Source organism: Aotus nancymaae, unplaced genomic scaffold, assembly GCF_030222135.1.
Source record: "Aotus nancymaae isolate 86718 unplaced genomic scaffold, 86718_ANA_hifiasm-v0.15.2.pri h1tg000088l, whole genome shotgun sequence".
NCBI classification, from domain to species: domain Eukaryota; kingdom Metazoa; phylum Chordata; class Mammalia; order Primates; family Aotidae; genus Aotus; species Aotus nancymaae.
Window position 1 is genome coordinate 4191478 of NW_026988503.1, and position 12281 is coordinate 4203758.

Here is a 12281-nt window from a genome sequence, read left to right on the forward strand (position 1 = left end):
TTTGTTGTTTTCAGTTTTAGCCAATTATGAATAAAGCTTCTATGAACATCAGTATTCAGTGTTTGTGTGAACAAATATTTCCACTTCACTTAGACAAATCAAAGGTGAAAAAACTATGTTTAGCTATGAGAAATGTAATTTTAATATGTTTAGCTATATGATAAGCTTCCAGAATGTCTAAAGTGATAGTACCACTTCACATTTCTACCAGTAAGAAATGAATGAGCCTACTGCTCTAAATTCTTTATAGTATTAGTTCTGCGTTTGCAGGATATAACCAGTCTAATAGATGTGTAGTGGTATCTCAGTGATATTTTAATTTAAAATTCCCTAATGACACATGACACTGTGAATCTTTATATGTTTATTTGCCATATGCATATCTTCTTTTACAAAGTGTCTATTTAGATCCTTTGTCTATTTTTGATTAAACTGTTTGTATTATTATTGTTGATTAATAACGGTTATATGACATATTTTGATGTAAGTTCTTTATCAAATAAGTGTTTTGTAAATATTGCTTCCTAGTCTGTAGTTTGTCTTTTACCAGTGTCATTTGTATAGCAGAAATATTTAATTTTAACAAAGTCTAACATTAATTCTTTTTATTCTATGCATTATTCTTTTAGTTCTGTTTCTAAAAACTTATTTCCAAATGAAAGGTCACATAGATTTTTGTTCTATTATATCTTCTAGAAAGTGTAGAGTTTTGTGTTTTATATTTAGGTTCATAATCCATTCTAGGTTAAATTTGTTAAAAGTATATAGTGTGAATTGGTTTCTCTTTTAGGTTTTGTGCATATACAAGTACAAATATTCTAGCACCATTTATTGAAAAGGCTCTCTCCATTGCATTATCGTTTCTTTTTTTGTCAATAATAAATAGACTATATTAGTGTGGATCTATTTCTGGGTTATCTATTCTGTTCCGCTAATCTATTTATTTATTCTCTCCAGGTCATACTGTCAATATCATACTGTCTTGATTACTGGAAGCTACATAATAAGTTCTGAAGTTGGATGATGTCAGTCCTCCAACTTGTTCTTCACTATTATATTGATTGTGTTTTTAGTTATTTCTTCCAAGATTTTAAATGCTTACTCCACTCTTATATGGTTTCTGATGAAAAGTTTAATGTAATTTATACCCTTGTTTCTATATAGGTTAAGCATTTCTCTCCCTATCCCCTGGTCTCTATCTAGATGTTATCTTTGTCTTTGGTTTTCTGAAATTTGAATATGTTACACCTAGCTGTGAGGTTTTTGGTATTTATTCCTCTCGGTGTTCTCTGTGCTTTTTGGCTTTGTGGCTTGAATTTTGTCATTAGTTTTGGGAAATATGCAGTCATTATTACTTCAAATAGTTCTTCTACACATTACTCATTTTTTTCCCCTCTTTCTGGTATCCCCTTTATGCATATGTTTAAATTTTTACACAATTTTTGGATATTCTGTTCTATTTTTCAATTTTTAATTTCTTTTCTTTCTTTTTTTTTGTTTTTCATTTCAGATTGGTAAGTAATTGCTGTCATATCTTCAGGATCATTTGATACTTTACTTGAATGGGTTCAATGTACTGGTGAAGGCATCAAAAGAATTCTTCAGATATTCTTTAATTTCTAACATTGCCTTTTGATTATTTATTAAAATTCCAGTCTCTCAGCTCATATTACCTTGTCTATGGTTTGATTGCCTTTCCTTTCTGAAACTCATTTGAAACTTAATTTCCAGTGTAACAGTGTTGAGACCTATAAAAAGTAACTGGATCATAAGAAATTAATTGATTAATGGATTAATAGATTATCAGGGTATAAGTTATCACAAGAGTGGATTTGTTATAGAAGCAAGTTGGGATTTTCAGTGCCTCCTCTCACTCTATGATGCCTTCCACCTTGTTGAGATACAACACTAGAAGCCAACCAGATGCAGCTGTCTAACCTTGAACTTCCCAGCCTCCAGGACCATATGAAATATGTATATTTTATTTATAAATTACAAGAAGTCTTGGGCATTCAGTTATAACAACAGAAAACCAAATAAAGTACCATTTATTCTTTTATGTTCACTTTTTTCCATTAATGACCTTAGCAAATTCCTCATAATTATTTTTAATTGCTAGTCTGACAATTTCAAAATTTCTGTCATCTGTGTCTGAATCTGTTTCTTATACTTCCTCTGCTGATTTTTAAAAATATATATTTTTGCCTTCTAGCATACTTCATAGTTTTTCTTGTTGGTATTGAGAAACAGACATAATATGTGAGATAACAGAACCTGAGATGAATTGACCTTTATTGTGAGAGATTATGTATACTTAGGTAGGGCTTATATCAAAAAGATTCTTGCACTTATATGTATATAAAGTACTATTCACAAGAGCAAAGATGGAATTAACCTAAATGTCCATCAATATATGCTTAGATTTTTTTAAAAAAGATATAGATATTATATGTCTCTATCTCTATATAGATATCATATATCTATACATAGAAATCATATATCTTTATCTATATATAGATATCATATATCTATCTTATGCAGCTCTCATATATCTATATCTGTATACAGATCTCATATATCTATATCTATATCTATCTATCTACACACACATCATGGAATACTACTTAGCCATAAAAAAAATAGAATTGTTTCTTTTACACAGCATGGATGGAACTGGAGACCATTATCATATGTGAACTAAGTCAGAAACAAAAGTCAAATACTGCATGTTCTCACAAGTGGGAGCTAAATAATGTGTACACATGGGCATAGAGAGTGAAATAATAGACAATGGAGACTCCAGAAACATGTGAAGGTGGTAAGGGGGTGAGGGATAAGAAATTACCTGATGGGTACAATGTACACTATTCAGGTGATGGTTACACTAATAACCTAGACTTCATCACTATGTGATACATCCATGTACCAAACCTGCACTTATACTCCTTAAATCTATTTAAAAAATACAAATAGGCGGGGCACAGTGGCTCACACCTGTAATCCCAGCACTTTGGGAGGCCAAAACAGGAGAATTACCTGAGCCCAAGAGTTGAAGATCAGCCGGGGCAACATAGTGAGACCCTGCCTCTACCAAAAATAATACGTCTTGGCACATACCTGTAGTCCCTTTTACTCATGAAACTGAGGCATGAGAATTACTTCAGTTTAGGAGTTTGAGGCTTCAGTGAGCCATGATCTTACCACTGCACTCCAGTCTGGGTGACATAGCAAGACTTTGTCTTAAAAAGCAATACCAAACAATATAAAATGCTAAATATGTAATGAACATGTAACAATAAATTTTTGTTATTTTTATCCCTCCTTTCTATAACTCTTACATTTATTTCTATTGTTTGTTGGTGAAATAAACTGAATAAAACAATTATGTGTTTTATTAAAAACCCAAATAGTCCAAAGGGTTCTATACTGTAGATTATATTAATTGCATGATCACATTAAATGTCAATTTGACTGCATAAATATTTTCTGTTCAAATTGCTTTAGCTTCAGTACTTCCAAAATATTACCCCATTGTGTTTTTACAGATGGTGTTGTTGCAAAGTTTGATATCAGTCAGATTCTCAGATTCGTTTTCCTTTATAGGGAGACTTCTCTGAATTCAATGTGTTTAAGGTATTTAAATTTTACTCTAAGGTGACTAGTCATTTTCCTTGTCAATTCTATTTGGTACTCTGGGAGCCCCAATTTTCAGTAGTTTTATTTTCCATTAGTTCTGGGAAATTTGTTATTATTATGTCATTAATTATCTGTTCCCATTTTCAATTTTTTTCTGCTTCTTTTGTATTTTTAACATCTAGATCTTATTTCTTTTTTTGGCTTTTCTAGGTATTGTGCATTTTCTCTTATATGTTATCTCTCTAATATTTCGTGCTGCCTTCTGGAAAAATTTTTTTATTGTCTTTTTTAGTTGATATGGCACAGGGTTTTTCTCATTTACTTTGTAAGCTGAGGAACCCTGGCTGGTGATGCTCCCACTGGGGCCTCACTTGGCTACATTATCTCCTGGAGGAGGCGGCCTGCCCACTCAGCCTTCTGGGGCCACACCTGGCTCGCACACCGGCTCATCCCCAGCCCACGTGTGTTATAGCTCACACCCATGTTCAGCGGTTTCCAAGTTCTTGTTCCACATCCAAGAAGAATGAGGATACTCTGACAATTGAAGGATGAGGATGACGGAGAAGAATTTTATTGAGTGATGAAACAGCTCTCAGAGGAGAGGGGACTTGAGAGTGATCAATCACCCTGAGTTGGGTGGTTTCTCTCTCAGTGTGGCTGGGTCTGTGGCTTTTATAGGCACAGAATTGGAATAAGTGGGCTGTAGGTAGCAATGGAAAAGGTAACATTTGATTGGTTAAAAAGCATTATTCAGAAAGAACCAATCAGAAAAGAGTGGGTAAACAGGAATAGAAAGAAGTTCTCTCTCTGGATCACAGATTTCAAGCTGTTGTTGGCTTGAAGGTGGGCTTTCACTGGGACCTGTCCCTGTCTGCCTAGGATTTGTCTGCCTACTGCTGCTCTCACAAGTATGCATTTCTTACCTGTTGGCCTTATTATTTCAGATCTTTTAGTTAAATATAATATTTCTCATATGCAATTAACTGTCTTACTATAAAAATCTTCCTAGTTCATGTAACAGTGTCCTCTCTTATTTCCTTAGGAATATTTATTATGCTCATTATTCTAGTAATTATCTTCATACATTCTGTGTTGCATACTTTGTTGGCTTTTACAGTGTTTGACTTATCGCCTATCTATATCTACCTATCGAAGAGTTAGAAAAGGTGTGATACCTTTCCTTACCCATAACAGTCACAGATGACATTCCTGTGACAATGACAGTTTAACAAGAGAAAAACATAATAAAATTATTTAATCAAAATTTTACCTGACTTGGAAGAATTCAAAAATAAATACCCAAAGATCTGAGGAGAAGTGTCTACTTTAGGCTTAGATTAGAGGAAGAAAGAACAGATGTGTAGAAATGGGATTGGACTAAGTGGTAATCGACTGAGTGGGGAAGGCCAGCAAGGCCTGTCTGTTTAGATTATCCTTGGCCTCTTTATGTAGCATTCCTTCTTCCTGGGTATAAGGCAAGGATCCTCTGGAATGAGAGTCTTAGGACCCACCATTGGACAAGACAGGTCAGAGAATTTCCTTTTGGCCAGCTCCTATACAGAACGGTAGAGAAATGTTAGAGTAATTTTTCTTTTTCTATGACCTGCCTTTGTGAAGAGGAATTCTAGTTTCTATGGTTTGCCTTGGCAGAGACAGGGGAACAAGAGAGATCGGGGCAGGAGTTCAGAGAGAGACTTTGCTTCTGAAGCTAATTTTGGGGCTTTGCCATCTCCTTCAGTTGAAAGTAGTCAGCATACCAAAGCTCAATACTTTAGGCTATCATTTTCTGAGCTCTAATACCATCCATCCATTTATCTGCCTGTTTATTCATATATATCACTATCATCATTAGGTTATTGTTTTTATGGGTAAATTGAATTGGGGAAGAGGTAAGCTTGGGCCCTTTTTGTGTCCCTTCAGCTAGTTCAACATAATACTTAAATTTTAAGTACAGAAATATTTCTATGAAATTCTATCCTAAAGCAAGATGGAAACAGGAATATATAGAGACATATCATGTTCAATGGCTTTCTGGTTACCACTTCCCTGGTAGTGTGCCCCTTGTTTTATGAAACCTAATTTCATAGATAGAACTGACAAATATTTTTCCCTGACCAAATTTTAGTCAGGCTTCTCTGAGCCCTTTGTTTGACTTGGCTCAACTTTGGCCTTCTGTGTCTTTGTAGAATACAGTTTTAGCAAAATCTTGCTAAGTCAATTTAGCCAGAAGACCTCACCCTTGATATCTAATTATCTTTAATAGTTTAACAAATTACTAATTTTCCACCATCCCCCAGGTAATATTTGATAACTCTGACCTGCCTTCAGCAAGAATTCTGTCAGTTTGGTTTATCCAGAACCTTCCCTTGCTCTTGAAGTTTCCTTTTTTATCCGCTGATCCCAACCCTGCTCCTTGGATATAATTTCCACTTTTCTTTGTTATATTCATAGATGAGCACAGTGAGCACAATCTCTCCTTCTTACTGAAAAATCTCATTAAGATAGTCCCTATACCTATCATGATGGTCCTGAATAAAAAGTCTGCCTACTGTTTTAAACAAGTATAGTAAGTATTTTTTCCTTAACAGTATATATTCTTTAATGCAATGTTTTAAGCCAATTCTTATATAAAATTGTATTTACAGATAACATAGCATTTTTTAAAGTTAAAGTTCCTTTTCTAATATGGTTTGGAAACTTAGAATAACTGAACCTTAAATGTCAAAGACATGAAAATTGCATATTATCTTACATACAAAGCAATTAATTGTTACCTACCATATTTATAGACAATCAATATTCTGAGGCATTTATATCCTAGTATAACATGTTACTTATATGGGTGCTTTATTGTGATTTAATTACATTATAGGACTTTGTAGTTAAGACTATGGCATTTTATTTATTTATTCTCATTGAAAGAATGAGAAATAGACTTTCATTGATTGAGGCTAGTTAGAAAATATTTTTATCCTAGATATTTTTTTTTCTCTGCTTGAATCTTTCAAATTTGCCACTTATTACTTGGATTGGTACCAGAGTTTTTAAATATGTACAGTATTTTAAATTGAAGATTTTCATCAAATAATTATGTGAGCTTTGCTCACAAAGAAAGATAATATTGCTTCTTTTCCATTTCAGGTAATTTCAATTAATATTTTATTTGATATTCAGTGATTGACTGATATTGACCAAGAGAGCTTTTTTTGTTCCCTTCAACTTGACTAAATCTGAGACATGTTTCTTTCTTACTGTAGGCCCCCTGGATCTCTCTTTTCTTAGAAAACTTGCTATTGCAAACTCTTTCTCTGCCCCTTTCAGATGTAAGTCTTCCTCACCAGAAATGTTTTCTTAAGAACATAGGAGCCATCTCTGAAAGGTAATCCTCAAGAAAAATAGCCCCCAATCCCCTAGTCTCTGTGGAAGACTTAGAAACTAACTTCACTCAGCATCAAGTAGCAAATACTGATGGTCTCATCATATTCACCAACTTTCTCTATAACTTTTTCAACTTCCTCTATAGTTTTTTCACTAGCTCACAAAGGTGCTAAAACCTCTTTCATCCTTTATTTCAAAGAAGTAGAGTAGAAGTTGTCTCCCACATTGCAATGGTCTTGACCATTATTGAAGTAAGTTCCTTGTTGTTTTTAACAAGTGTCCAGTGTAAATTTTTCTTTGTCAATGCAGGGTGTGTCCATTTACACACTATAAATTCTTTAAAGGATTTATGGTATGAAAATTAATTTTAAGAACAATGGTACTAGAAATTAACAGTGAAAAACAATTTCCTCCTTTTGTGTTTAAGCTCCAGAGATACATGTTTTGCTTTGTATTAAGATAGTTTTGCTCCTTCTTTTACTAAACTCTATTATAATTTTGACTTTATGTGGATCTTGTCAATAACAGCTATTAATTAGTTGTCATGATTTGCAAAATCTCTGATTTGGATGAATGATAAGACACGAAGTTTTTAAAAAGAAGCTCAAGAATGAATTACTTTTTGAAAAATCCGGTGAGCATTAAATTAAGCTAAATATTTCTGGCAAAATACAAAAATATGCTTATTACATTATTAATAAAAATATTTCGACTCCTCTCTCAGTAGGCCCAATAAAATAATTTCTTGATGAATTATGATAGACATGGAAAGATGGAAAATTTTCCACCATGGTTCCGGGATATTCCTCTTTATCCATCTTGGTAAAATCCAAATTGCCCAAATAATGCCTGGCAATCAGCAAACCAGAAAGAAAGTCTTCCTCTCTGAAACTTTGTGACACCCCACAATCTGCCTTAATAAAGCCCTAAAAACCATTTCTTCCTCCTTTTCTACCTTAGAATGCTCCTTAAAAGCCTTGTCACCTGGAATATTTTTGAATAAAAGCTTATTCTAATAGTCCTTTATTTGATTTTCTTCCATAAGAGGTATTTCTATGTATTAAATCATTCTTGTAAACTTCGTTTGTGTGTATGTGTGTGTGTATGTATGTGTGTGTATATATAGTTTTATACATATATATATATAATATTTTATGGCATTTTGTTATGGGGTAAAAAAATATATTGCATTGAAGTATAAATGAATTTACCTTTCCACACATAAGATAAAGAATGTTGTAAAAGCAATTACTCTTGCCTACTAGTTCCAAAGTGTTTTTCAGCACAATAATCCCAAGAGAGATTTTGATCAGATAAATTTCAGAAATTTTGTAGACTGAAGGCCAGGAATGCCAATGTCACCTTGTTATAGCACATGCAGAGTTTGATCCTATTTGTTTGCCACAGCAGTTTTAGCTGAAGCAAATACAAAGTTCAAGTCCACAGCAGTTAGGTTAAACCAGTCCAGGGTTGTAAAGGCCCCAGAGCTCAAAGCCACCCCATAATGGCCCAGGCCCAAGTTGTGCAAAACTCTGATACAGACACTTCAGAGAGATTCACAAATTATATTACTCTATTAAAAGTTTGGATAAATTCTACTCTTAGGAAAACAGTTTAATTCCTTTAGTTGTTGTTTGTTTTACTGTTTTTCTTTTTAATTCCAGCATATATTTAAAAAGTGTTTTGTTTAAATAAAACCTATTCTGGGAAAATATTTTAGAAATATTACTCTAAGGCAAATTACCTTTTCCTACAAGCTATAATCTGTATTCCTAACAAATAGAAAGAAAAGAAAATATAAAAAACATTTCATAGAAATATCTTTAAATTTAGAAAAATATTTCTTAATCACAAATTATTTATTTTTCATTTATTTATTTATTTTTATTTTTTATTTTTATAAAGAAAAAATAAAAGAGAGCAAAGTCTACTTTCGTGGACTGAGTTAAGAGACCAGAGGACAGCACAAATGCAGTCCCCCACTACCACAAATTATGCAGTCGAGTTTCCTGCATTTGGGGAAATCGTACACATCCAGAGTGCAATGGATAAGCCTCGCCCTGGGAAAACCACCTTCGTGTTCACAGTATCTCCCCTGCCAGGTAAGTATAATCGTAAATTATGATAATTTTTCAAATCTACAAAGGACATTGGGTTAACAATAGAAAATTTAGCTATGTCAAATATAAGAAAGCATGGTTTTAAAATAGTTTTTTAAAGGCCTTTTTCTTTGAAATTTTCTACCTTTTCTTCCCTGTTAGAATACTGTTTTTTATCTCTAATGGATCCTTATTATATTACTTAAAATTCCTACTGCATTCCAGATATTACGTAGTTGATAAAAGTGTATATTGGTGTGTTGAATATTTTCCACCTTCTGGAGGATAATATTTAATGTTCATTTATAGTATCTTGTTATAAAAATTTATATATTTTAAAATGAATGTATGATGACTGTGGAATTATTTAATACGTATTTATATATGTAAAAATTTTATAACCAATGTTATTAGTGCAATTATATTAAATCACCATTTCTGGTAGTAAAAATAATATGTACAAATTTACAAATGTTATGTGCCTTACATGAGTTCCTACCATTTAGCTAAATAAAATCTTTCAATTGATCTTAAATAGAGAAATTTTTTAGTGACATAAATAATACTTAGAATGTTCACGGTTCTGCTAAGATTGCCATAGAAATAATACATAAAATAGGGTGACTTGCTTTAACAGAACACTTGCAAGTGAAATAAGATTTTAGAGCGGAGTATTGCTAGAATAGTTATTAAAAGACATTGAAGCAAAGCCAAATAGGAAGAATTTATGCTCTTGAGTGCTTTGCTGAAATCCTTTCAGTCATGTTGAAGCAAGACAGAGTCTGTGCTTTTCCAGTTTTGTGTGTCAGGTAAAACATAGCAGGGGGTGAAATGAATTCAAATTTCTGTCTTCAAGTAAACTAAAAGCAATTTTTGTCTTCCCATGTGGTCACTTGAGGTGCTTGTCATGTTCAAGCTAATGATATCAGGCACCCTCAGGTTGTTCAAGTATTCATGAAGTAATTAAATTCTCATTAACATATAAATAAAAGAAAACTGAAAACAAGTTTAGCAGGCACCTAACATCTGTTCTAATGCTTTTAAGTATTAAAATGTGCCACACACAGAAGGAAAAGTGCATTCTGTTCAGGGAAGTATTTTGCATAGATTATTTATAGAAACTGTAATTAAACTGATTTGGCATATTAAAGAAAGTTAACAGGAGCACATTATTTAGATAGTTTGTTGTCTGTCACTTAAATAAGAAGTTAAAAATAGAAATCAGAAAAGTAAAATTGTTTTGTTTATTTTACATTTCAGAAAATATTATAAGAGTAATTGAAATTTATTTTCATTCTAAAATAAGATGGTTAAATTTTAGTTTAGGCAGGTATATATTCAACTTTACAGCTGTACCCAAAAGTCCATTTCATTGCAAATTTTATAAAATGGTTTTGCTACTTGTCCAAATATTTCACTTAAACCCCTAAATTTACCCTAATCAGATGTACAGATGATTTTCTCTTTATTGTTTTTATATATGGTTTTGTCAAATGGTAAAATGGAATGTTTTGAAGAGAATCTGAACTTTCATTATTAGCCTTCTTGTTTCATGCTATTTCCCACTTACGTTAGATTCTTTCATGCTATGTATTAACTGTTATAATTACAAATTTCCCCAAAATTTTGCTGTTTCCCAATCATCTCAATAAAATTTGCTATTCAAATAAAATAAATTCACTTATTTTACCAAGAGTTGTATAAGGGTAAGAAAATTTTTTCTTCAACTCTCATAGGTTCTTAGAAAGCAACCCTGTAATATAAGACAGATTTAAGGAGAGAAAGACAAACAAAACATTACCCACATTGTTGCATCTCAGAAAATAATACCCACAGAGTTTGTTGCTTTGGTATGCTGAACACCTTAAACTTCTATAGGGTCGCTTTAGAATATGCCTGGAACTCAAAAACGTTCTGACCTTTTCTGTTTTACTCTCACCCCGCAGCAAGGTAATTTTTCTCTGACATTTCCTTACTAAGTTAAAACAACACCTACCACTGAAAACACAACTGCATTTTATCCCCTCCCTGAAATTTCACTATTTCAGGTAGAAGAATGAGAAATGTAATCACACCTGAACAGTTTGTCACAAGATATCGCCTGTCTCTCAGGCTCATTTAAATTCCAGAGAATCATTTAAAAAATGATGTCTGCTTCTTGGGTACATTTATTTTCTTTAAAATTTTCCTTCCCCTCTAAAATTGCTTACAGTTCCCCACTCCCCTCTCCCCTGTGAAAAGAGTGAAACTGTCTTTGTAAAATTATGGCTAAGGAAATTATGACAGTGAAAGATATCAGACCTAACCAATTCCATCTTTCTTGTAACTTCTGAACTGTCCTTATTCATTCTTGGGCATAGGTCAAACTAGCCTTGGGAAAGAATTTAGTTTATAGTTTAAATAGCAGTCCTTCCCAAAAGGTAAACTCTTCTTGTAAAATGAATGAAAGTCCACCAGCCACAAAGTAAGGATGAGAGGGGCTGCAATTCCAACTATTACCAACCATTATTCTGGAGATCATAAAATTTGCAACTTCCCCAATTACTCTTCAGGATAACGTCACTACTATGAAATTAAGATTGGCCTGTCAAGATGTCTTTGCCAGTTACTGCATATCTAACAATCAGATAGCCCCATCTGGACCTGCCATCCAGTTCTGCAGCCCCCATCCAGGAACTGACTCAAAATAAGAGGACAGCTTGGACTCCCTATGACTTCATCCCTGAGCCAACCAATCAGCTCTACCGACTCACTGGCCCCCCTTGCCACTTAAAAACTCTTGTCTCTGAGTTTTCAGGGAGACTGATTTGACAAATAATAAAACTCCAGTCTCTCACATGGCCAGTTCTAGGTAAATTGCTTTTTCTTCATTGCAATTCCCCTGTACTGATAATGGGCTCCGTCTAGGCAGGGAGCGAGGTGAACCCATTGGGTAGTTACAAGAGTGATTAAGCTTCAATTAACTGGCCCTACTTTAACTCTCGTATTTTGTGTGGCTCCTGTGCTTAAGCATGTTAATATATCTTTATACCTTTTCTCCTGTTGATCTATATATTGTCAGTTTATTTCAGCAAACTGATTCACTTATAGGAAGAGGAAAAATTCTCTTTACCTGTATAACATATACATTTCATATATACAGAAGAGACGCCCAGGAAATGAGGAATT

At 33.2% G+C, this 12281-nt stretch overlaps 1 non-coding gene across 1 annotated transcript; it reads right to left on the minus strand.

Moving 5' to 3' along the window:
• Positions 1 to 8968: 8968 nt before the first annotated feature.
• LOC135271626 (U1 spliceosomal RNA) lies at positions 8969 to 9124 on the minus strand. The gene has a single exon (XR_010339752.1). It is a non-coding gene; the product is annotated as a U1 spliceosomal RNA (small nuclear RNA).
• Between the last annotated feature and the right edge of the window lie 3157 nt (positions 9125 to 12281).